The 25,996-nt window shown below is 37.1% G+C and overlaps 1 protein-coding gene and 1 long non-coding RNA gene across 8 annotated transcripts in view; both read right to left on the bottom strand.

The window, feature by feature from the left end:
• Positions 1-25,996, bottom strand: part of SUPT3H (SPT3 homolog, SAGA and STAGA complex component) — a 436,829-nt gene that overhangs the window by 336,171 nt on the left and 74,662 nt on the right. The gene's annotated exons all lie outside the window — the stretch shown is intronic.
• LOC118659735 overlaps positions 18,024-25,996 on the bottom strand; it is a 30,182-nt gene continuing 22,209 nt past the window's right edge. The window contains exons 3-4 of one of the 2 annotated variants that reach the window (XR_004968689.1): positions 18,439-18,512; positions 18,024-18,116 (exon numbers count right to left, since the gene is read on the bottom strand). This is a non-coding gene — a long non-coding RNA (uncharacterized LOC118659735). Of the gene's footprint in view, positions 18,117-18,152; positions 18,513-25,996 lie in introns of those variants that run through there. The other variant, XR_004968688.1, reaches the window with a different exon arrangement.

The following is a 25,996-nucleotide window of genomic DNA, read 5'->3' as shown; positions in this document are numbered from 1 at the left end:
TCTCTCCACACACACACACACACACACACACACACACACACACACCCCTAATGGTTCAATTTGACTGGCAAACCCTTCCTAAACATCTTCCAACACTAAATTCATTATGATTAATTTATACCAGGTTTATTGTTTATGACATCATAGAGAAGAAATAATCCTGCACAAAAGCATTTTATTTGAACAAATTAACAAAACACTTTAAAATGTGCTAAAATGAATACTAACATTTTTTAAAATCACATGTAAAATCAAAATTATGGCCTCCTGTTTTATAAAAGTTATGAATTTTAAAAAGAGTAAGTTACTTTAAATGTTACTGGTTTCTGTTATTTATCATTTTGATTTTTTACTTATTTTTATTATTTTACTTACTATTATTGCAATAATCATATCCCTGAAGCTACTTTTCCTAATGAACTTCTTGGGACTGTGTGTGTCCCAGCAGGACAAAAGCCTTTAAACTTATTATTTCCCCTAGGAGAACTATAAATCAGCTTACGTTGAAAAAACAGGTTTCTGAGTGAGCTGGATTTTTCATTCTGATAGGTGATACTGTCTACTTAGCATGTAATACATGGAATGAAATATAAATATGAGCCATGAATTCTGCTATACCAAACACCATAACAAAAATAACAATATTTGACATGTACTGAGTATCACTATGTTCCAAACATAGATGGCACTCTAAATACTTTATATGTGTTATGCCATTGCATCTTTCCAAACAGCCTCTTTTGTTGATATATTCTCAGCCACATTTTGGATATGAGAAAAATTGAAGCCCAAACACCTCAAGTATTCAAAGAACGCACAAACTAGTAAGTGGCTAACCCTCCAACCAAGTCCAGAGTGACTCTAAACCCAAATTCTTCGCCACCACACTATCCAACAGCTACTCTAAAGGGAAATGGTTTACCTTCCAGTAGTAAATCTTTTGGAACAGTTTGACTGAATCTATAAGTTACATTCAAAATAGCTGCTTCGTTGTGATACTGAATAAAATTATATGCACACAATCTCAAATCCTTATTGTTCAACAAAAAATGGTTGAGCAGTCCTTGAAAGATATTCACAGCAAATGTACCAAATTCTAAATCAACTATGATGTTCTAATAACTTCCCTATTTAAAGCCATAAAAAGCCTAAACATTTTTTTAAATGTTACCTATACTGATAAAGAGTGATATTTTGTTCAATATTTAAAGTTCTCTAATCCTTTGCTAAGCCACATCAACATTACTGAATGGAAGCAGGAACAAGACTTCAAATTTCTAATTCCTATTTGGGGTGAACAAATACTTACTTTTCAAATTTCTAATTCCTATTTGGGATGAACAAATACTTATTTTTAAATTAACCTATTGAAATTTTTTAAATCTTTGGTGAAAATACTATATATTTTCTTCATTTACCCATATTATCACTATTCCTGCAGCATAACAACTTATAATTATTACACTTGAAGACTTTGAAAGTATAAAAATATGTAACTGGATGTCAAGTTACTACCTTTATATCAATTTATAATTTTCTTTATTTAAGTAACAAATTTTCCAAGGAGCTCTCTGCTGATTGGAGGCTCCTCTGGGGTACAATGGATTTGTACAAAACTGAATAGTCTCATGTTCTTAAAACCCCTAGAAATAGTTCAATGTGATTCAATAGTTCAATAGTTCAATGTGTAATAAAACATAACCACCAGCCGAAACCAGTTTGGCTCAGTGGATAGAGCGTCAGCCTGCAGACTGAGAGGTCCCGGGTTCGATTCCGATCAAGGGCATGTACCTGGGTTGCAGGCACATCCCCGGTGGGGGATGTGCAAGAGGCAGCTGATCGATGTTTCTCTCTCATCGATGTTTCTAACTCTATCTCTCTCCCTTCCTCTCTGTGAAAAATCAATAAAATATATTTTAAAAAAAACACACAAAAAAAAGCATAACCACCAAATAAACCTGACATTTTGCCAAATTCTGTCTAACCTCCCAAATGTGAGATTAGCTCCCTGAGAAATTATTTTTAGATTTAAGAAAAAGGACACAGAAGTTATCTTAGATTAGAAAGCAAGAATGGAAAGAAATTAAAATTAATCCTCAGAAGAAAACCCATTCTAAAGATCAACAAAGGCTTTATATAAAATTATGAATGAAATGTTTTAATTGCTGTTAAAGGGGAAAATTAAGTTCAAACAGATTTTTCAGAGCCAATATAAAAATTGTAATGAGGCTACATTTTAAACTAATAAGTTAAAAATTAAAGACCCCTGCATATAGATATAAATAGTTATATCTTAAAAGTTTACACTATTGGTAAACAACCAACTACATCCTCTTTATAAATGTCTTTCTTTTCACCAAAAGTATCAAAATCCAAAATAAATTCTCTTCGGAAATCTGGAAGGCTCAAGTAGCATTACTGAGAAACAAGTTTGCAGATACTAATCCAAATATTATTAGGGGAAAGGAGTAACTTCTAACCAACAGTAGTTTATTGTTAATGTTTGAGGAACTACCACACAGTTTTCCACAGCAACTGCATTATTTTACATTCCTATCCGCAATTCACAAGCATTCCAATTTTTCCACATCTCACCAAGGCTTGCTATTTTGTGTGATTTTTATTTTTTATAGTAGACTTTTTAATGGGTGTGAAGTGGTAACTCATTGTGGTTTTGACTTGTATTTCTCTGAAAATTGGTGATGTTGAGCATCTTTTTGTATTCTTAAAGGATACACACACACACACACACACACAGACTGAGTTTCCAGATTATTATGACCACCTGATGTTTGTAGGCAAATTAGCTATAATTTCATGCTGAAGTTGCTAGAGGGTCAGACCATTATAAATAGGGAAGCAGGTTGTTCACCATGACAGTAGAAGTGGTTTTTTTCTGAAGATATGGGTAAACAACGTGATTTAACAACCTTTGAACGTGGGATATATATTATTATGAGTGGGCAGATTATTATGACCACCCCATCAGTACTTCATTGGGCCACCTTTTGCCTTCACTACTGCAGCGATTCTTCTTGGCATTGACTCCATAAGATGTTGAAAGGTGATGCGAGGAATCTGACACCATGCCTGATGAATAGCACTCTCCAGGTCTGTGAGATTTGATGGTTGTGGAACCAGCTGCCTGATGGCTCTTTTAACTTCGTCCCACAAATGCTCAATTGGATTGAGATCTGGTGATTGTGGGGGCCACCTAAGCAAGGTAAAGTCCCCCTCATGTTCCTGAAACTACTGCACAATACGAGCACCGTGGCATGGAGCATTGTCTTGTTGGAAGAAGCCATCTCCATTGGGATACGCCATCAACATGATAGGATGAACTTGATTAGCAACGACACTTAGGTATGTTGTGCTATTCAGACATTGTTCCATACAAATTAAAGGGCCCAAATCATGCCAGGAAAACATGCCCAAACCATAACACTGCCCCCACCAGTTTGAAGGGTTGTACTCATGCATGTGGGGTGCATGCTTTCATGCTGTTTCCACCAAATTCTCACTCTGCCATCTGCATGATGCAACTGAAAACGTGATTCATAGGACCACATGACTTTTTTCCAATGCTCAACTGTCCAATCCTTGCGTTCCTGTGCGAATTGGAGACGTTTTATCTTGGTAACTGCAGATAGCAAAGGTGTTCGAACAGGCCTTCGGCTTCCATATCCCATATGATGCAGTGTAAAGCTAATTTGCCTACAAACGTCAGGTGGTCACAATAATCTGGCCACTCATAATAATATGTATCCCACGTTCAAAGGCTGTTAAATCGCATTGTTTACTCATATCTTCAGAAAAAAATCACTTCTACTGTCGTGGTAAACAACCTGCTTCCCTATTTATAATGGTCTGGCCCTCTAGCAACTTCAGCGCGAAATTATAGCTAATTTGTCTACAAACGTCAGGTGGTCATAATAATTTGGTGGTCATATATATGTTACATATATATATTATATATATATATATATTCTTGGGAGAAATGTTATATCAAGCTCTTTACCCATTTTTAATTGAGTTCTTTGTTGTAAAGGTGTAGAAACTCTTGATATAATCTGGACATTAGCTCCTTATCATACATATGACTTGCAAATATTTTCTTCCATTCTGTGTGTTGCCTTTTCACTCTCATGATAATGTTCCTTGGATGATCAAAAGTTTTTAATTTTTTTTTTTGTTAATCGTCACCCAAGGATGTTTTTTTGCAATTGATTTTTAGAGAGTGGAAGGAAGGGAGAGAGGGAAAGAGAGGAAGAGAGAGGGAAGAAAAGAAGGGGAGGGAAAGGGGGGAAGGAAGGAAGGAGGGAAGGAAGGAGGGAGGGAGGGAGGGAGAGAAACATCAATGTGAGAGAGACATATCTATTGGTTGCTTCCTGCATGCACTTGACCCTGGTCAGGGACTGAACTGCATCAGGTACATGCCCTTGACCAAGAAATGAACCCTCGACTTTTTGGTGCACCGGCCGACACTCTAACCACTGAGTACACTATCCAGGGCAAAAGTTTTTAATTTTAATAAATTCCAATTTACCTACTTTTTTCTTGTTCCCTGTGCTTTTGGTGTCATATACAAGAAATTATTGCCAAATTCAATGTCATGAAGGTTCTTCCCTATATTAAGAGTTTTATTGTTTTACCTCTTTCATTTAGGTAATTTGATCAATACAAATGAACTTTTGAAATATTACTGTCCACAAGTAGGAAACATCATTAACTTCCAAACTAATGATTAGTTTTTATATTAACCTAAACTATGAAGTAATTCACATTAAAAACCCATTTGCTATAGAATACAGTATTTCATTGTGAAGTCAAGGCTGAAAATAAAATATTAATCATTTAGAACACATAAAGGATAGGATCCAGGCAAGAATACAGGTCATGAGAAAATTTACACTTCCCTTCAATTGTCAATCTGTATGATAAAATGACTGCAGGGAGCATTTGAGAGCTTGCTTCCTAGTGTCTTGTCAGTGTGGATCAAATAAACTAATAAAAATAAATAGGAAGGTAGGTAGGTAAACATACAAACGATGGCTCCAAATAACCTTCCTATATGGGAAATCCAGAAGCATGGTACTTGGAGTATGACAACTAAGATAAATAGGATAAGACAGACCTTCAAGATGCAACATTCAGCAAAAATACAAAATTTGTTTGAGAAACTTCAAAAAAACCTTCTCCAAAATTAAAAATATTTCAGTGCCAAGCAATGAGCAATGTTTTAAAGTTATAAGTTGACATGAAAATATTTTTCATATATATCCTATATAATGAAAGCCTAATATGCTAAGTGTCTGGTCGTCCAGTCGTCCATTCAACCCATCAAAGCATAATATGCTAATGATATGCTAAGGCCGCTCAACTGCTCACTATGACAGGCACTGATCACCAGGGGGCAGACAGTCGAGCAGTCGACCAGTTGCTATGACATGCACTGACCACCAAGGAGCAGATGCTCCGACCCATAGGCTAACTTGCAGCTGGGGTCTGGCCAATAGTGACTGAGCAAGACAGAACAGACATGCAATGGAGCCTGGCCAACCTCCTGCATCCCTCCCCAGCCCTAATCATGCACCAGTAGGGTCCTTCGGCCTGGCCTGCGCCCTCTTGCAATCCAGGACCCCTCAGAGGATGTCGGAGAGCCGGTTTTGGCCCAATCCCACAGGCCAGGCCGAGGGACCACACTGGTGCACAAATTCGTACACCGGGCCTCTAAAATAAATGAATGAATGAATGAATGAATGAATGAATGAATGAATGAATGTGTGTGTGTGCATATCCTATCTAATAAAAGACAAAAAGGGTAATTGACCATACCTTCGCTACACTTCCCATTGGCTAATCAGGGCAATATGCAAATTAACCACCAACCAAGATGGCGGCCGGCAGCCACGCAGCTGAAGCGAGCAGGAGGCTTGCTTGCTACAGTGATGGAGGAAGCCAAGCTTCCCCGCCTGCCGCGGCCTGGTTCTGAGCTCCGAAAGCAACAGCTCTGAAAGCAACAAAGTTTCAATTATAGAAGCTAAACAAACCCCAGATACCTGCTTTCAGCAGGCTGTGGCCTCAGAGCTGGAGCAAGCAGGACGGCAACAAAGTTTCAATTATAGAAGGTAAATAAATCCCAGAATAAAAAAAGAAAAAAAGGAGAGGCTGGGAGCTTCAGTCACCGGCCAGTCTGAAAATGGCCCTCAGCCCCTCTCCCAGACCGGCCAGGCACACCAGTGGGGACCCCCACCCTGAAGGGGGTGTGACTAGCTGCAAATAGCCATCAGCCCCTCACCCAGGCTAGCCAGGTATCCCAGAGGGGACCCCCATGCTGAAAGGGGTGTGACCAGCTGCAAACAGCCATCAGCCCCTCATCCAGGCTGGCCAGGCACCCAAGCAGGACCCCCACCCTGATCCAGGACATCCTTCAGGGCAAACCAGCCAGCCCCCACCTGTGCACCAGGCCTCTATCCTATATAGTTAAAAGGGTAATATGCAAACTGACCCTAATAGCAGAAAGACTGGGAATGACTGGTCACTATGACACACACAGACCACCGGGGGGCAGACGCTCAATGCAGGAGCTGCCCTCTGGTGGTCAGTGCGCTCTCACATGGGGGAGCTCTGCTCAGCCACAAGCCAGGCTGACGGCTGCCAGTACAGCGGTGGGGTTGGGAGCCTCTCCTGCCTCCTCAGCAGTGCTAAGGATGTCTGACTGCAGCTTAGGTCGGCTCCCCGTTGGCAAGTGGACATCCCCCGAGGGCTGCCAGGCTGCCAAATGGATATCTGATTGCCAGCTTAGGCCCAATCCACCGGGGAGCAGGCCTAAGCCAGCAGGTGGTCATCCCCCGAGGGGTCCCAGACTGTAAGAGGGCACAGGCTGGGCTGAGGGACCCCCCCTCCCCAGAGTGCACTAATTTTTGTGCACCGGGCCTCTAGTATATATATAATAGGAGAAGAGAAAATAGAGTATAACTTTGCAACTAAGTAGAAATTATCAAGTTCATGGTTAATTTCTCCAAATTATGAAAAGCATTTACTATCATGAATAAAGAAATCATATTTACTTAAACTCCTACCAGGATTTAAAAATAAAAAGCAATGCAGATTTAAAATAAGAAAATAAGGTGCTGTTATTTCCTATGAAACCAAAACACTGCATTGGGATCTCAGACTCCACCACACCATCACCACATGGTTCAGGAAGAAGGTGTGTTATAGTGAAAACAACAAATGTTGTCTGTTCCTTTCCTAATTCTGTCACTACTCATTCTTTTTAATTTAAAAGAAATAAAATGTGATGATCTCAAAAGTCTCTACAAATTCTAATTATCTATGATTATTTTAAACAGACAATGAGTAAAAGTTCCCGATTTCCAAGATTACACTGTCTACAGAATAAATGTAGAGGATTTGTTTTATTTTGTTTCATTCTCAGTTATTCAATCATTCACTAAGTATTTAATAAAATTCTATGTGCTAAGCACTATTCTAAACGCTACGGATTATATCCAGACATACAAAGTCTCCTCTCAGGGAGCTCATAGCCTAGTGGAGAATATATTAAATAAACAAGAGGACAAAATACATGTCACTAAATATCATTCCATATAATGACAACTTGTTAAGAAAAACAAAAAGAATGAGAATAACAAGTTGTAAGGGGAGGGCATGTTTTAGCTGGTATAAGGTAGATATGTAATCGTTATAAGAAACAGTAAAAAAAAAATGTGACTAGAATGGTATGAACACAGGAGAGACAAACAAGAACTAGGTCTGAGAGATAGCTAGGACATGCACATGTAGAATATTAAAGGATATTTTAAGTAGTTTGAATTTTACTGAGTGAAATAGAAGCCACAAAATGTTTTCTGGGCATAGGGATGATAAAGAATGAAGTATTTTTTTAAGTAAAATATGACTACACCTTAGAAAATAAACTGAGGGAGATATGCATATTTTTAACTATGCAAATATGTAGCCCTGTTCTAAGAATATTGTAAATATTATTAATTCTTTAATTCTCATGGCAACTCTATGAAATAAGTACAACATCCATATTTTGAAGTGAGGAAACTGAGACACACAGAGGTTAGAAAACATGCCAACGATCACACAACTAAAATACTATACAGCTAGAATTTTACCTTAAGTAGTTTGGTTTTCCTTGTCTAGGACCACTATCCTCTGCTGAATCTTTAAAAAGGTGGAAATATTTATAAGTAAAAGCTCCTTGAGTTAAAGAATAGTAGCCTGATTTAAGTGTATCTTGAAGACACAGGTTAGAGGATTTGCTGATAAAGTGGATGTGGAATATAAGAGAAAAAGAACAATTAAGAATTATGCTAAGAAGTTTAACACCACACTGAGATGAAAAAAAATGGGGGGGGGGGGGCTTAACAATGTTTGGTAGAGAGAACCAAAGATGTTGTTTTAAAATATTAAACATCCAAATGAAGATGTCAAGCAGGCAACTGAATATAACAGTCTGGAAACCAGGAAAATAGTGTGGACTAAAGATATAAATTTGTCATCAGCATATCAATGGTATTTACAGCCATTTGAAAAAATGAGGAAATCTAAAGAAAGATTATACATAATTTACTTAAAGCCTTGATTAAGATTATAGACAAAGTAAAAACAAGGGAAATTATTTCCCTGTATCATTAATGTACAAACATTGAGATTTGCATTTGAAAATCTAAAGTTCCATTTTCAAAAAGAGAGGATTATTTTTATTACTATATATTATTGTGATTTCTGTGTGTATGCCCAAAAAATAATTCCTGGGATACTGAATGTTTGGGAGTGCAGATGGAAGAGAGGAGATATAAAGGCAGACACAGGCTCTGAGCTAGAATGAGTGATTATTTTCATGATAATGTAAAAGAAATTACAAATGACAGAGCACCAAGAGAAGAAGAAAAAATCATCAGTTTCATGCAACCTTTATTTACTACTAAAAACCATACCCCTCCCCAAAATAACTAGATATTATCCATCAAACTGTCAGTGATCCAAAGAGTCCTGAACCTGAGAACTGACAGTGCTTATTGGATTAGGGATCCAAGGAATGAAGAGTGCTAAAAGGGGTTTTACCCCAAGCCTGTAACCAAGGCTCAGAACAGACAAGCTGGTAACTGCTCCCAGAGGAGTTTTTTATTCTTTTTATTACTTTCCTGGGCACTGTGGTCCAGTGGTGCAATCCAATTACAACCACATATTAAAATAAAAATCTAGTAACAACCTCAATTCCTGGTTAATCCCAAAATATCTCTTTTTACTTCATTTATGGATACAAAAAGACAAGTTTCCTCCTAATCCATTAAGAAGATGAAGGCATCAAAAATAAACGCTTAAACCACCTTAACTGAAGTAAGTGACAGAGATGAATTAAAAGATGAAAGATATAACAGGAAAACATGAATAAAAAGAAGGGACTAAATTAATATCATAGAAAGTAGACTTCAAAAGAAAATTACAAGGAATAAAGAACATTACTTCATCACGAAAACATAATTTCAAATGTGTAGGCACCTACCAACAAAGCATCAAAACACATAAAGCAAATACTGATTGAACGGATAAGAGAAATAGAAAAATCTACACAGAGATGGACAATTCTACATACTTATCTCAAGTAATTAATACAAGAAATTGATAATCAGCCACATGTCTATGACCTGAACAATGCCACTTAACAACCTGACCTAAAGGACATTTACAGAATACTGAACTCAACAGCAAAATAAAGATTTTTTTCAAGTGCACATGGAAGTTCACCAATACAGACCACATTCAAGGTCATAAAACAAAAGAGATATAAAACTGAAGTCTTACAAAGTATGTTCTCTAATAAATTAAAGCAGAAATCGATAAAAGAAAGGTATCTGAAAAATCTCAAATAATAAGACATTATAAAACATAATTCTAAGCAATCCATAGGATGTCTTAAGGAAATTAAGAAATATTTTGACTATATAAAAATGTAAATACAAAAAACCAAAGTTTGTTTGATACACCTAAAACAGCAATAAGAGGGGAATTTATGGCATTAAATGCAAATAAAGGCTTAAATCAATAATCTAAGCATCCCATCATAAGAAATGAGAAGTAAACCATAAGGCAGCAAATGAAATATATAATAAAGAATAAAAATCAATGAAATTGAAAACAGAAAAGCAATAGAGAGAAATCAATGAAACCAAAACTATTACTTTGAAAAGATCAATATAATTGATAATGCTCAGTTCTTCAAGCAAGCAGAAATGCAAGAACTATCACAACAGATTTCACAGATACTGGATGATAAGGGAATACTACAAATAAATCCATGAACACAACTTTGACAAATTAGAAGAAATGGACCATTTCCTTAAAACATACAAACTACCAAAACTAACTCAACAGAAACAGATAACTAAAATAGTCCTATATTGTGCAGGAAAGAATTAATGTAGTGAGCCTGAAGCTTCTAGGGTTAGGAGGGCCTGACTGTGGACCTGGTCTTTGGCTAACATTATCAGAACTTTCCTTTTAGGGTGATATCCATAGAGCAGGGCTGTTTTGCCTGCTTGGGGCACTGAGCCCTGCTACACCAGCCTGCATAGATTGTTTGTACAATACTGTAATTTATGGTAAATATCTGCTTTCCTTCGTGGGGTCTGAAAATTGGGGAGTTGTGGCTAATCAGGCAGACACAGGGTGTGCCTACATGACCAGCACTCAATAAAAACCCTGGACCTTGAATCTTAAACAGGCTTCTGTGGGTAGAAACACTGCACATTCATTACTGTACTTCACTGGTGGAAGAGTAGTTCTTTGTGCCCACTGCTCTCAATAGGGAAAACTTTGAAGCTTGAGTGTGGATGCTTCCAGATTCTCCTTGAATCATTTTCCCTTACTGACCTGTAATAAATCATAGCTGTGAGTACAATTACATGTTGAGTGCTATGAGTCTCAATGAATCACTGAATGTATAGGTGGTCCCTGAAACCCTGGAATATAGTGCTATTAAATATATTACATGTGTATTTTAAAATCCCATCCCTCACACACTGCCAAAAAATTCCAAGCTCATATGGTTTTACTGGTGAAGTCTATCCAACATTTAAGGAAAGCATAACACCAAATCTACACAATTTCTCCCAAATAACAGAAGATAAATAGTTTCCAGTTCATTTATGGGGTCAGCATTACACCAGAAAAGAACAATAAAAAAAAGAAATTAATAAATCGATATCCCTCATGAACATAGGTGAAAAATCCTCAACAACATATCATCAAATTGAATCCAGCAATACACATAAAAAATAATACATCTCAATCAAGTGTGATTTACCCCCCGGAATATAATGCTGGGGGTAAATCACATTTAAATATCAGTGAATATAATCTACCATGTTAACAACTAAGGAAAAAAATATCACATGGACTTCATCAGCTGATACCAAAAAAGTTTTACAAAATTCAACACTGTTTCATAATAAAAATTCTCAACAACCTAGAAATCAAAAGGAAAGTCCTCCATGAAATAAAGCACATCTACAAAAAAACCTATAGCTAACATCACATTTCAGTGCTTTCCATATAAAACGGGAAACAGGCAAAATGTCTCTTCTCACCACTCATATTCAACACCATACAAGAAATTCTAGACAATGCAATAAGACTAAAGAGGAGGCAAGAGTACAAAAAGATAGCTCATACAATTGAAAAATAATAAAACTGTACCTATTTACAGACAATTGTCTACAAAGAAAATCACAAGATAGCAATTAAAAAGCTCCTAAAATTAATGTGAGTTTAACAAAGTCACAGGATACATCTCACCATACAAATAGCAATTGGATTTCTACCTATTAGCATTGAGCAATTGGACACAAAAAGTCTTTAAAACAGTACCATCTAAAATATCTATACAAAAATAAATACATAGGAATCAATTGTACAAAATATGTGAAAAACTGGTACACTGAGAACTGTAAAATTCCAAGGAGCGAAAAAATGAACTTTAAAAAAAAGAAGAAGAAACCACGTTCATGGGTTGGAAGATTCAGTATAGTTAAGATGGCAATTCTCCCAAATTGAATTACAGATTTAAATCAAATCTATCAAAATCTCAGCAGGATTTTTCTATAGACATAGACAAACCAATTCTAAATTTCATACAGAAAGGTAAGGAAACTAGAACAGCCAAAACAATTTTGTAAAAGAACAAAGTTGTAAAAATCACCTTAAAAGATTTTCAGAATTATTTAAAGCTATCGTAAACAAGGCAGTAGGGTTATAGAAAAAAGACTGGACTCAAAGATCAATGGAAGAGAAAAAGGGGTCCAGAAATAATCCCAAACAAGAATGGTCAATTGTATTCACAAAGGTACAAAGTCAAGTCAATGGAAAAATGACAGACAGGTAAACAAATAGTGTTAAACAATTGAACATCCATACAGAAAAGAAGAGAATCTTAACCCACACTTCACAACTTATTCATTCAAAACAGACTTAAAGGTAAAACAAGAAAACCAACCAACTCTCTGAACAAAACAAATGAAAAATCTGTGACTTTCAGATAGCCAGAGTTCTTAAATATAATACCAAACACATGATATATAGAAGGGAAAAATTAATAGAGCTTCATCAAAATTAAAACCTTTTGCCCTGCAAAAGATATTGAAAGAATGAAAAGACAAGCTATAGATTCAAAGAAAATATTTTCAAATCACACACATCAGACACAAGATTGCCCAAAAACTAGTATCCAGAACATACATATAATTAACTACTAAAACTCAAAAATAAGAAAAAAATAATCCAGAAAAAACGTGGGAAAACATCTGAACAAATATAACATTTATGATGACAAATGAGCATCTGAAAAGATGCTCAACATTATTAATCATTAGGGAAATGCAAAATAAAATCACAATGAGATACTACACACCCATTAGAATGGTAAAATTCAAAAAACACACCTAGCATGCCACATAGGATGCACAAGAACTACAATTCTAATACATTGCTAACAGGAATGTAAAGTACAGGACATCTACTCTGTAAAACAATTTGTCAGTTTCTAATAAAACTATTTGATCTGACAATTCCACTCTTAGGCATTTACCACTTAGAAACCGTACAATATCCTTACAGCAATAAGAAATGAGAATCAAACAATAGTATTCTTCCCCAGTTGTAGGAATATTTAAATAACTGGTTTGTTGGACTAACATTCAAATATTATTTCCTCATTCTCCAATTTTGCTAACTCATTCTTTAGAGATATTTATCTTTGCTTATTATTGTTCTTTTAATTTGCTTTTAGTTTCTCCGTATTTCATTTTTCTCTATCATGTAGAGAAAACTATATGCAAACATTACATGTTCTACCCTAAAAAGTCAATGGAATGGCTACTTTAATATGACATTTATCTGTGGTCTATCTTGAAAACTAAAGTGGTAAAAATGCCAGTCTTTTACTTTGGTAAAAATGCTAAAGCAAAACGAAATGGACAAAAGAAAAAGGAAAGGAGATAACAGCTGACAAGAATGTTAGTACTACTTTGGAAGCTAGAAAGGAGACAAAGTCTAGTCTTAAGCTATCCTAAGGATGTCAATAAAAATCAAAGAGTTTAGTGCGACAGAACATACAAAGTTTGGAAGCTGAAGGCAGGAATGCACAGTGGCACTGAAAACCAGAATACGCTGTAGTTTCTACAGGGAGCAATTAGAACTCCAGATCCCTTTCCAACCTCATTCAAGTCATGCCACTATTCATATACCATTCTTGCCAAAGAATGATTTCATTTTTAGGGAAACTACTTCAGAGAAATTCTGTGCTTCTGAACACCAAGTGTGGCGGGGGACAGGTGGGAGATTGTGGGGAATGTCAGATGCATCCTTATGAAAAGAGAAAGATTAATGAAAAGTCTACAAACTAAATTACAAGACAGACACACTCATCCCAGACTCCTCCTCCTGCTCAGCTAACAAAATACTCACAGCCAGGTTTAAAAACCCTGGGCAGAAGACTAAAAGGTTCCTCTTTGGAGAAATTTTCAATCTAAAATTTTTGTGATGCTCCCATAAAAATGGCAATAACATCTGATCATCATAAAATAAAAACCTTCCTAATATACATTTTGGTGCCTCAATCTTAATTTTTTTAAATCATCAGATAATAAGAAAAGCCTATAATATAAAAGATGGAAAATAAAACAAAGAGAAGAAAAAGAAAACCAAATGAAGCAAAGAAAAGGGGAGTAAGAGAAAGCTTCATAGAATCATAAATATTCTGTGAGGATGAGAAATTATATCCACAAAAGACACAGGAGGATTCCTAAAAAATAAATAAATAAATAAATAAATAAGTAAAAGAAACACCCAGAGAATAACAACAACAAAAACAGCTTTGGAAATTAAAATTATGACTAGAAAAATAAAAAAATTAAATGAAAAGTTTAAAAGATGAAATTAAAAATAATCTACTAGAAATGAAACTAAAACCATAAAGGATGAAAAACGGGATGGAAAGGTAACAAATTTGAAGAACCATTTCAATAGGTCCAACCAGCTAAAAGCTGAATAACAGCAATTTAAGCAAGAGAGAAGGAGGGAGGGAGGGAGGGAGGGAGGGAGGGAGGGAGGGAAAGACATGGAGAGGAAGAGAGACAGAGGGAGAAAGTAAGAATTATCAAAGAAATAATTCAAAAATATTTCCAAGAACTGAAAACCAAAGTATACAGCATAAACCCAAATCATAAAATATCAGAACACACAGATAATAGATCCTAAAAGTGACAAAAGTGTATGGGGGGTCAGGGGGGAGAGGTGGTCATATATAAAGGGTCATAGATCAGAATGGAATGGGACTTGTCAACAGCAACAATGGTAGCTAGAAAATGGTAGTAGAAAGGCTTCAGAATTTTAAGAGAAAATGACTCGAAACCCAAAAATCTGTTGTCAAATGATATGTAATTCATACACAAACGGTCTGAAACGTATGTATATGTAATCCATTCATTGTGCTTGACTTTAGAATTCTTTCAAAAATAATTAACATCTAAGTTATGTTTTTCTATAACCAATGAGGAAATGCTTTTCTTTAAGAGCATTCTAAATGACTCTGAAGGAAAGTTACCAAGAAAAGTGCTCAATGCCAGCAGAAAGCAGAGTTAAAAATTCGCTGTGAGTAATCCCCATGTACAGTTCACTAAAAGAAATTTATGCCTGTCAGTTTTAATAAGAACAAGCTAGCGACAGAATTTTCAAGTCCTAAAATTCCTCTTAATAAAGAGTAAACTAAAATAGAAAAATGAAAATGGAAAGATAGATGTGATAGAAAAGATTAACTTTTTAAACAGAAAAGGATATGCCTCATTAAAATATCACTACTGCCTTGGCCAGTATGGCTCAGTTTGTTGAGCATCACCCTATGCACCAAAAGGTGGCTGGTTCAACTCCTGGTCAGGGCATGTGCCAGGCTTCCAGACTTGACCCCCAGTAGGGGGCATGTAAGAGGCAGCTGATTGGTATTTCTCTCTCCGTCTCCCTTCCTCTCTCTCTCAAATCAATAAAAAAATATCATATATGTATATATATTTATATATATATATGTGTGTGTATATATATATATGTGTGTATATATATATGTGTGTGTGTGTGTGTGTATATATATATATATATATATATATCTCACTACCTGATATTTTTCTTTAAGAAAATCAAAGTACTTTCACATAACTCACATACTGATATAATGAAGCCATTCTCGCTTCATTTTACCATTGACAAAAGCCAAGTGAAGTGAATGAATTACCCTGATAAAAAATTTTGTTCCTTCCACTACATTATATGGTCTCCAAAGTTTTATATATTAACTGTTCTTAAGTATAAAAGAACAGGGCCCCAAGATAATAAAGATTATCTAGGAAAGATCCTAATTCATACTACTATCCCAAATACTCTACTTCATAAATTACATTTAAATTCAAAACAAGATTATATATAGGGAGGAAGAGAATGGAAATGAGTAAACAATCCAGTTGACTTGAAGATAGAAGAAGGGGCATGTACAAATTTAGCTCTTCATCTCAAATTTTAAAAAGACTGGGTGACAACATGTAAATATTTAATGATTCTCAACTATGTACCACATATCATATTACAGACATATCCTTTAATCCTCATCAACAATAGGCATTAATTCCATTTTATAGACAGAGAATTATGCTGAGAAAGGATAAATAATTTGCCCAAAATTACAGTTAATAGGGAGAGGAAGTGCATGATTTAATTCTCTAGTTGATGTTCTAGTCCAAAACTAAGTTATACACAATTTTAAAATCGAATTTTATACTCTTGCTTGAATATGTTTCTGATGCTATGAAGCCCATAATACTTCTACCAAAATAATGAAACAATACAGATTCAAGGAAAAAGGGTATTTGCCAGTTGTCTCTATGCTGTCCTGCTCAATTTGCTTATTAGTTCAGCTTAATAAAGGACACTGAAATTTAAAACATAGCCCGTGCCCTCAAAGAAGTTTTAATCCAGCAATGACATATAAGCTAAAAATAAACATACACTCTGGCCAGTGTGGCTCAGTTGGCTGGAGCATTGTCCCCTATACCAAAAGGTTATGGGTTCGATTCCCAGTCAGGACACATACCCAGGTTGTGGGTTCTGTCTGCAGTCGGGCCCATATGGAAGGCAACCAATCGATGTTCTCTCTCACATCATTGTTTCTCTCTCTCTTCCCCTCCCTCTCTTCCTCCTTCTTTTCTCCCTCTCTTCTTCCCTCCATTCCCCCCTTCCCCTCTCTCTAAAATTAATAAGCATATCCTCGGGTGAGGATTAAAAAAAATAAAATAAAAATAAACATATAGATATCTATATATATAAAAGCCTAAGTGACTGTCTGACCATTCGACCATCTGACCGGTAGCTATGACATGCAATGACCACCAGGGGGCAGATGTGCAATGCAGGAGCTGCCAAGCTGCGGTGACTTGGCAGCTGTGATTCTCGGGTGATACACCCAGAGCCTGATTCTGAGGTGTGTCACCCCAGAACCAACCTCTCGCAATCCAGAACCCCTTGGGGGATGTCAGAGAGCTGGTTTCAGCCCAATCCCCACAGGCCAGGTGAGGGACCCCACCTGCCAAAGGGACCCCACTCACTCCGCAGATGACCTTCAAGCCGCAGTGCCACCCCAGGTGCAGCAGGCCAGGGAGGGACTGTGGGAGGTTGGCTCCAGGGCGTGTCTGGCCCATCTTGCCCAGTCCCGCCCCACCGGCCACCTTCTAATTAATTTCTTTTCAATGTGCATGAATCAGTGCACCGGGGCACTAGTTATTATATAAAATGCCAAAAGTGAGATGCTTTCACAGCTACAAGAAACTAAGTCCTGAATCACACAGCTGATTTCATTCTATAGGTAGTCCCAAAGCAAGGTAGACTGAGTCCTTTCCAACTCTAGACCTTGATTCTTCTACATATTGTTTATTTACCTGATCAGCTCTTCTTGGGGCTACAATTAATTTTTAGCATACTTATCATTATTTAAATGTTTGCTGAGCCAAGACTTTTCTAAGAACTTAACACTCATTAACTTACTTAATTCTTACAACCTATAAGGTAGATACTATTATTTTTAACAATTTTGTTAAATAACAGGGGCCCAGTGCATGAATTCGTGCACCTTGAAAGGAACTGTGGGCCATGAGGCTGTGGTGGGCACAGGGATGGGTCTCGGTCCATCCTCTGTGCCCCTCCCAACCGGGCAGCCCTGCTCCTGCCGCTGATGCTCCCACGCAACTACTGGGGCCAGTGGTGGGCACCAGCAGCAGGTGCGAACGATAGCTCTGGCGCCAGCAGTATGTGCAAGCGGGGCCGATGTCGGCAGCAGGTGTGAGCACCGTTGGGACTGCGGCATGTGAGAGCAAAGAATTTTCAGGACCACCAGAGGCTCACCCAGATGACAGCGACTGGCACCCCACCTCGTCTGGTGTCCCCACTCACCTGCTCCACCATCCAGATGTGGCTGATGCCCACAATGTTCCGTACACGCCCTCTGGTGGTCAGCGCACACATAGCAACTGGTTGTTTGTTGTTCACTTATTGTGCCATTCGGTTTATTTGCATATTAGGGTTTTATATATATAGATAAGTCACATACTGTATAATTCACTCATTTAAAGTATACAATTCAATGGTTTATAGTATAGTCACAGACATGTGCAACCATCATTAGTCAATTTAGAACATTTTATCACCTGAAAAAGAAACCTAGTAACCTTAAGCTATCACTCCCCATCCCCCATAACTCTGAGCTACCACTAATTTATTTTCTGTCTCTATAAATGTCCCTTTTCCAGATGTTCATATGAGTGGAATAACATAGTGTGTGGTCATTTGTGACTGACTTCTTTCACTTACCATAATGTTTTCAAGGTTCATCCATGTTGTGGCATATGCAAGTACTTCATTCCTTTTGGTGGCCAAATAATATCCTATTGTATTGATATATTATATTTAGTTTACCTATTCATCCATAAACGGACATTCAAGTTTTTTCTACCTTTTGGCTATTAAGAATAATGCTGCTATAAACATTTGTATACTAGTTTCTGTGTTGATTTATACTTTCAGTCCTTTGGGGTTCATACCTAGGTTTGGAACTGCTGGGCCACAATGTTAGGGCAAAAATAGAATATTGGGGACTAGCTATGGTTATGGGAAATATTAATCATGCTCTGTTAACCAAGATTGTCTTGTATTGGTTAGAGAAAGGACATTCTGACCTGGCTGGGAGTTGTGTGCCCCCAGGACCTGGGAGTCAACCTTGGAACCATTCTCATTCAAGAACTACTTCCCCGTGCCTGTAAAACCTACTTGCCCACTTAATCTTTGTCCTACCCTATATAAGCAGCTGGTTTATTGGGGGCGGGGGGGGGTGGTTGCAGAGAAGATTCTTATGGATGACCTGCTGCTCTCCCATACTGCTGGCAGTACTGGAATAAATGCTCATATACTAGTGCAGTGATGGCAAACCTTTTGAGTTCGGCATGTCAGCATTTTGAAAAACCCTAACTTAACTCTGGTGCCGTGTCACATATAGAAATTTTTTGATATTTGCAACCATAGTAAAACAAAGACTTATATTTTTCATATTTGTTTTATATATTTAAATGCCATTTAACAAAGAAAAATCAACCAAAAAAATGAGTGTGCGTGTCACCTCTGACACGTGTGTCATAGGTTCGCCATTACTGTAGTATGATTCAACCCTGTCTCTGCTTAATTGGCTCAAGTAGTGACTGGCAGCACGGACCCATTGACTGTCCAGTTACATGACTAACTCTGTTTAATCATTTTAAGAACTACCATAGTTTCCAAAGCAGCTGGACCATTTTACATTCCCACCAGTAGTGGGACTTGATTCTAACAATCCTAATGGGTATAAAGTGGTATCTCATTGTGGTTTTGATCTGCATTTCCCTAATTACTAATGATTTTTCTCTAGTAACTAATGTTCCCTGTGTATATTAACCCCATTTTTATGAGAAAAACTGAGGTACAGAGAAATTAAATAACCTGCCTACGGCCACAAAGCTGGTAAGGGAAAAGCTGGGAGTCTAACACAGGCAGCCTGACTTCACAGCTCAGAATCTTACATTGTAATGAATGCTGCAGGAATACTTGCATTTCACACAGTGGAAGAGGACAAGCCTTTTCCAGGTAATTTGTTTTATCAGTTAGAAAATCTTCCCAGAAGCCATTCAGACTTCTCTATCTCACAGACTAAGTTTGGGTCACATGACTCTTCCTAAACCAATTACTGATAAAAACAGAGTCATCATAATTTGCTTATATTATTCAGGATTTCTATACAAAATCAGAGCTCTTCCTGAAAGAAAGGAGATAAGAATCAGGCTCTTAATCAGTTGCATAATAAATGTGTGCCACAGGTGTATATGAGAACAAAACTTGATTTTCTTGGTTATACCATCCTAGAAATGAGAGAAATGATCAGATATAAAAAGTTATCATTTAGTGCTAGTGTTAGTTTTGTAAATATGAGTAAATGGATAATAATAATATCAGTCAGTCAGTCAATCAGTGACTTAGCAACAAAGAAAGCAACCATTTCAATAAAGCAAAGAAAATAAGACTTGATATAGGCTAAAGTCTACCTCTGAGAAATTAAGCCTTGACTATAGGTTCAAAACATTAAATAAGGAACATTTACTTGCCCATTTTCAAATAGCCAAAATATAAATTAACTGCAGTTTAAAACTGAAAAATAGCAAATACTCATTAATTGAAATACAGCATTTTTAATTATAAGATTTCAAAATACCTCTTCCAATAAAATATCATTATAACAAAATTTTTCATTCACTTTAAAGCTTTGTGAGGCTTAGCTAAGCTTTTCTGAAAAATGTAAAATTTAATTGAAAATAATTTTAAGAACACCCTAGCTGGTTTGGCTCAGTGGATAGAGAGTTGGCCTGTGGACTGAAGGGTCCTGGGGTTCGATTCTGGTCAAGGGCACATGCCGGGTTGCAGGCTCCATCTCCAGGAGGGAGCATGCAGGAGGCATCCAATCAATGATTCTCTGTCATCATTGATGTTTCTACCTCTCTCTCCCTCTCCCTTACTCTCTGAAATCAATAAAAATATATTTTAAAATAATAATAATAATTTTAAGTGCTATTTTACATTATTTTTGCAATTGTACTTGCAAAATACAATTAGATTTCACAAACCATATTTTAAGCACTGTACTCATTCATAATGAATGGTTTTAATTTCCCATACTTTTAAAATATCTTACTTATAAATTAGCATGTATGCTCCAAAAGTGATATAATACATATTAGTATTTGGTTCTTGTGGAGAGATTAGAAGATAAGTTTACCAGATCATTTAAGTGTGCATTAGAAATACTTTCAAAGTATCTATGCTGAACCCTAATTTAAAAAAAAAAAATTAATGGTGAGGCTTGACTTAGGGTGGTAAACACACAATACATTATAGAATTGTATACCTGAAATCTGTATAATTTTATTAACCAATATCACCCCCAATAAATTCAATAACAAAAATTAAGGAATAAAATTTTTTTTAATGTGGGGGAGCAATTAGACAAATAATTATAAACCAAGCCTGCCTTTAGGTATAGGGTTTATCATGTAATTATAATACTGATCATTTAAAATTATCCAAAATGACTCCAGCATTTTAAAGGGCTAAGCAGAGTTATTTTTAAAATCAAACATATGTGCTTTTTCTGTTTATGTCTTTGGAAAGAACATTCTGTATAATGAAAAACACGACCAAATTTTTCACAGTACATCACTATAAAACCCTATAATTGACTTTTGGGGTTGGTTTACTCTATATCTATTTTTGACCACGTAGAAAACAGCAATGATGTGGTAAAAAGCCCAAAATGTAAGTCCCATTGCAGGATAAGACTCCATCCTGATTAGTATAGAAGTATCATGTTTATGCTGGGAAATGTGCCCATTTTCAAAGAGAAAATTTCAGTGCATAGGAGCCACCTCTTTTTTAATCAAGCCATGTGAAAACTAGTAACTCTGGTGCCTGGTCCAGACCTTGGATAGAACCTGGATGTTGTATGTGCTGATTCCCTCCAGTAAAGGCAGCTTATGTTGATGTTCTAACTAGTTGTTTGAAATAACAGTTAATCTAATGGAAGGTAACACTGGATATTACAATTTAACACTATAAATTAACCTTTAAAAATAAAATTAACAGCCCGGTCAGTGTGGCTCAGTGATTGACCATCAACCCAGGAACCAAGAGATCACCTGTTCAATTTCTGGTCGGGGCACATGCTGGAGTTGTGGCTCAATCCCCAGTAGGGGGCATACAGGAGGCAGCCAATCAATACTGTTTCTCTTTCACCAATGTTTCTATCTTTCTATCCCTCTCCCTTCCTCTCTACCCAAAAATCAATACAAACAAATTTGTAAAAAAAAAAAAATACAAATTAACATTTTAAAGTTACTATTCTCATGTCTTAATAAAGATTAAATTTTAAAACTTAATCTCCCTGTAAAAGCTATGAACTCAGTTATTCTGTAACAAAACTAATTTGTCATCCCTAACAAAAGGAATTTTTCTTCATTAAAAAGTCAAAAATATCTCTGAATGAGCCCTCCTGACTTCATTAATAAAATTTACATATTAGCAAGTAAAATAAACTAAAAGAGGGAGATGGTGTGTGGTTTAAAAATCAGCCTGTAACACCTACCACAGATTTATCTCCTCTGAGTTGACTCAACCATTCCTTTTTCTCAGTAAATAAACTAAATTCTAAGAAGGGTACTGCGGTAGAGTTTTTCAAGGGCCAAGTGAAGGAATATGTTTTAGATGGAATCTTTCAAATTGACAGCCTGCCCACTTGGGTAGGTATTAAAGGGTCCACAGCACTTTATGAATTAGTTGTGGTTTACCTAAAAAAAAAGTATGACCCAAGTTGTCACGGTCACTGCACATTCAATTTATCCCTATCAGAAATCAATGTGCCTTTAAAATTTTTTAACATGTTTAGAAAAGAGACAAATTGACAGCTTTCTAGGAGCACTGTTGATTGAATGGCAGTCACAATATATCATTTTAAAACCTAAAAGTATATTTAATATATCACTACTTTTATTACTATTTAGGTCTTTCATAATGCATTATCTTTTATCCCTATGTTTTAATTGAACCATTAAAACAATGAATTAGTATTAACTGCCTAAGACTGTTTAATAGTTTTGCCAACTTCCTGGGGAGCTGTGCTACAAAGATGTTCACAGAATCCTCACTACTTTATGTTAAACAAAAAACTCCTGAAAATCCTTACGTGGATTACCTATAAAAAAGATCAGCTGAGTAACAGAAGAATCCCATACCAAGCTGACTAGAGAAATAAAATATCACAAACAGATATCTGCTCTCACAGTAAGAAATATGGGAAAGCCTTCGCTGAGCAACACTGGAAGTCAGGAAAATCAGAATTAGTGGCAAAGGCTTGACCCAGATGTCTCACCAACCTGGTACAGTATCTGGCAATAAATTCCTCATCCAAACAGATGAAACTGTCCACAGTATTTTACCTGCATCTCTACATGAGACAGCTTTTAGACACACTATTAAATTGTTATGGCAAAGGTAAACAAGAAAAAGTTTCCCAGCCAACTTTTTCTTTCATTGGCTAACTTTCTCAAGAAAATGAAGCCTATGTTAAGGAAGGAAAAAGGAATTACCTTCTCATTAAGTGACCTAGGAAGAGTAATAAGTGGGCCTAAATAGTTTCTTCAAAATCACTGCACTGATCCTTTTACTGGAAATGTTTCCCAACCACATTAATCGTCTGTTTGATAACTAACTTTTGATTATTAAGCTCAAATTATTAAGGCAGTAGTAAGCCTTAAATTAGAGGCCTGGAAATGTCTAAATTTCAAGTGAAAAAACCCCCCACAGAAATCTAACTGCTGCAACTTGCAATGATACCAAGATATTGTTACTTTCTCCAATACCTCTTATATAAGTTCAAAAGTACTCACATGGTAGACTGAACCGGCATAATCTGGCTCGGAAGTCCTCCCTGTCATCTCCAGTTAACTGGGTATTATCTACAGTTTACTATCTCAGGTGGAACACAGGGGATACATTTGGCATCCAGCCTCTGATGTTTACCAAATGTGAGACTTTGAATAAGTAACTCCACACCAGACTTCTTTCCTTATCTCTAAAATAGGGACTATGATATTAACCCCAAAGGAATGTAGCAATGCTAAAATTAAATAACTCAATTCATTGAATAAACTTTTATTAAGAGCCTACCACTTGCAAACCCTGAAGATGAGAGTCCCTATAGCCTCACGTTGTAGTATGCATGCCACAGACTAAAAGTCAAAAAGAATACCTTCTCAAGACTCAAAATCCTTACAATAGGGCAGAGACAAAATCTATAATTAATTGATAGGCAATGTTATAAGTGGTACAACGGCTCCAGATGTAAGAAAGTGGGAAGATATTTAGGAGGGATGATGATTGACTAAAGTTGTGAAAGTAAAAATGTTAATTCTTTTTTTTCTTTTTAAATATTTTTATTGATTTCATGGAAGGGAAAGGAAGAGAGAGATAGAAACATCAATGATAAGAGAGAATTATTGATTGGCTGTCTCCTGCACACCCCACATTAGGGAACAAGCCCGCAACCCAGGCATGTGCCCTGACCGAGAATCGAATCATGACCTCCTGGTTCATAGGTCGATGCTCAACCACTGAGCCACGCTGGCCGGGCAAGATGTTAATTCTTAAAAGTAAAAAATAGAGAAACCAAGATGGCGGCATAGGTAAACACTGGAGTTTGCTGCCTCGAACAACCACTTCAAAAATACAACTAAAAGACGGAACGGACATCATCCAGAACCACAGGAAGGCTGGCTTAGTGGAAATTCTACAACTAGGAGGAAAGAGAAAAGCATACCGAGACTCGGAGGAGGCGCAGTGCTGAAGTAAAATACTAAGGTGCGGAGTGCATGCGGAGCGGGCTGGTGGCTGAGGATGTGGTTGTTGTTTTCAATCGAGAGGGAGTCTCAGACTCTGAGCTCCAGCTCCGGGTGAGTCTCTAGGGACCCAGACTCATACGGGAGAAGCGGGACTGTCTGGCATCGCTCAGAACCCTAGGGCAGCATTCTCTCCATGGGGCTTGCAGCAATTACTGGGACACTGAGAAGCAGAGCCTCTGAGGGCAAGACTGAGAGCAGCCATAATTGCTAACTCCGCAGTGTTGATCCCATGGGACCCGCCCCGCCCAAGCCCTGCAGGGAGACTTTTGCTGGATAGCCTCAGGCAAAGGGTAGATTAGCACCACCCTAGAGATCCAGGAGCCAGGAAGCCCAGAGGTCAGAGTGGGACCATCCAGATTACAACTCCTCAGATCCATAAGGAACACACTCAGGGGGAAGACTCAGTGAGCACCAAAGCCCCATTGAAGCAAGTCTAGCCCCAGAGGGGTGTCTCCAGCACAGAAGTTCTCCCACTGCAGACACAGCTGATTCTCACAGCCAACTGGCTTGGAGGTCAATTCCTCACAGTGATAACTACAACAATCAAGGCTTAATTACAACAAAACTGTGCACAAAGCCCACAAGGGGGTGCACCAAGAGTGTCTACCTCAGGTAATTGGGACACTTAGCACAGAAAGGAACTCTATCGACACAGCGAAGCATAAAAAATGCCGAGACAAAGAAACAGGACACAAACAACAGAATTGGAGGAAAGCAAACTGCTGGATATAGAGTTCAAAACCACACTTTTAAGGTCTTTAAAGAACTGTCTAGAAGCCGCCGATAAACTTAATAAGGCCCACGAAAAGACTGGTGAGACCGCCGAAAAATGTAGTGAGATCTTCAAGAAGACTGGTGAGACCGCCGATAAATGTAGTGAGATCCTCAAGAAATCTAATGAGACCCTCGATGTTGTGATGAAGGACCAACTAGAAATTAAGCATACACTGACTGAAATAAAGAACATTATACAGACTCCCAACAACAGACCAGAGGATCTCAAGAATCAAGTCAAAGATTTGAAATACGAAGAAACAAAAAACACCCAACTGGAAAAGCAAAATGAAAAAAGAATCCAAAAATACAAAGATAGTGTAAGGAGCCTCTGGGACAGCTTCAAGCGTACCAACATCCGAATTATAGGGGTGCCAGAAGAAGAGAGAAAGCAAGATATTGAAAACCTATTTGAAGAAATAATGACAGAAAACTTCCCCTACCTGGTGAAAGAAATAGACTTACAAGTCCAGGAAGCGCAGAGAACCCCAAACAAAAGGAATCCAAAGAGGACCACACCAAGACACATCATAATTAAAATGCCAAGAGCAAAAGACAAAGAGAGAATCCTAAAAGCAGCAAGAGAAAGAAAATCAGTTACCTATAAGGGAGTACCCATACGACTG

The sequence above is a fragment of the Myotis myotis genome, unplaced genomic scaffold, assembly GCF_014108235.1.
Source record: "Myotis myotis isolate mMyoMyo1 unplaced genomic scaffold, mMyoMyo1.p scaffold_m19_p_7, whole genome shotgun sequence".
NCBI lineage: Eukaryota > Metazoa > Chordata > Mammalia > Chiroptera > Vespertilionidae > Myotis > Myotis myotis.
The sequence above is the reverse complement of the archived record's forward strand: the minus strand, read 5'-3'. Positions and strand labels throughout refer to the sequence as shown.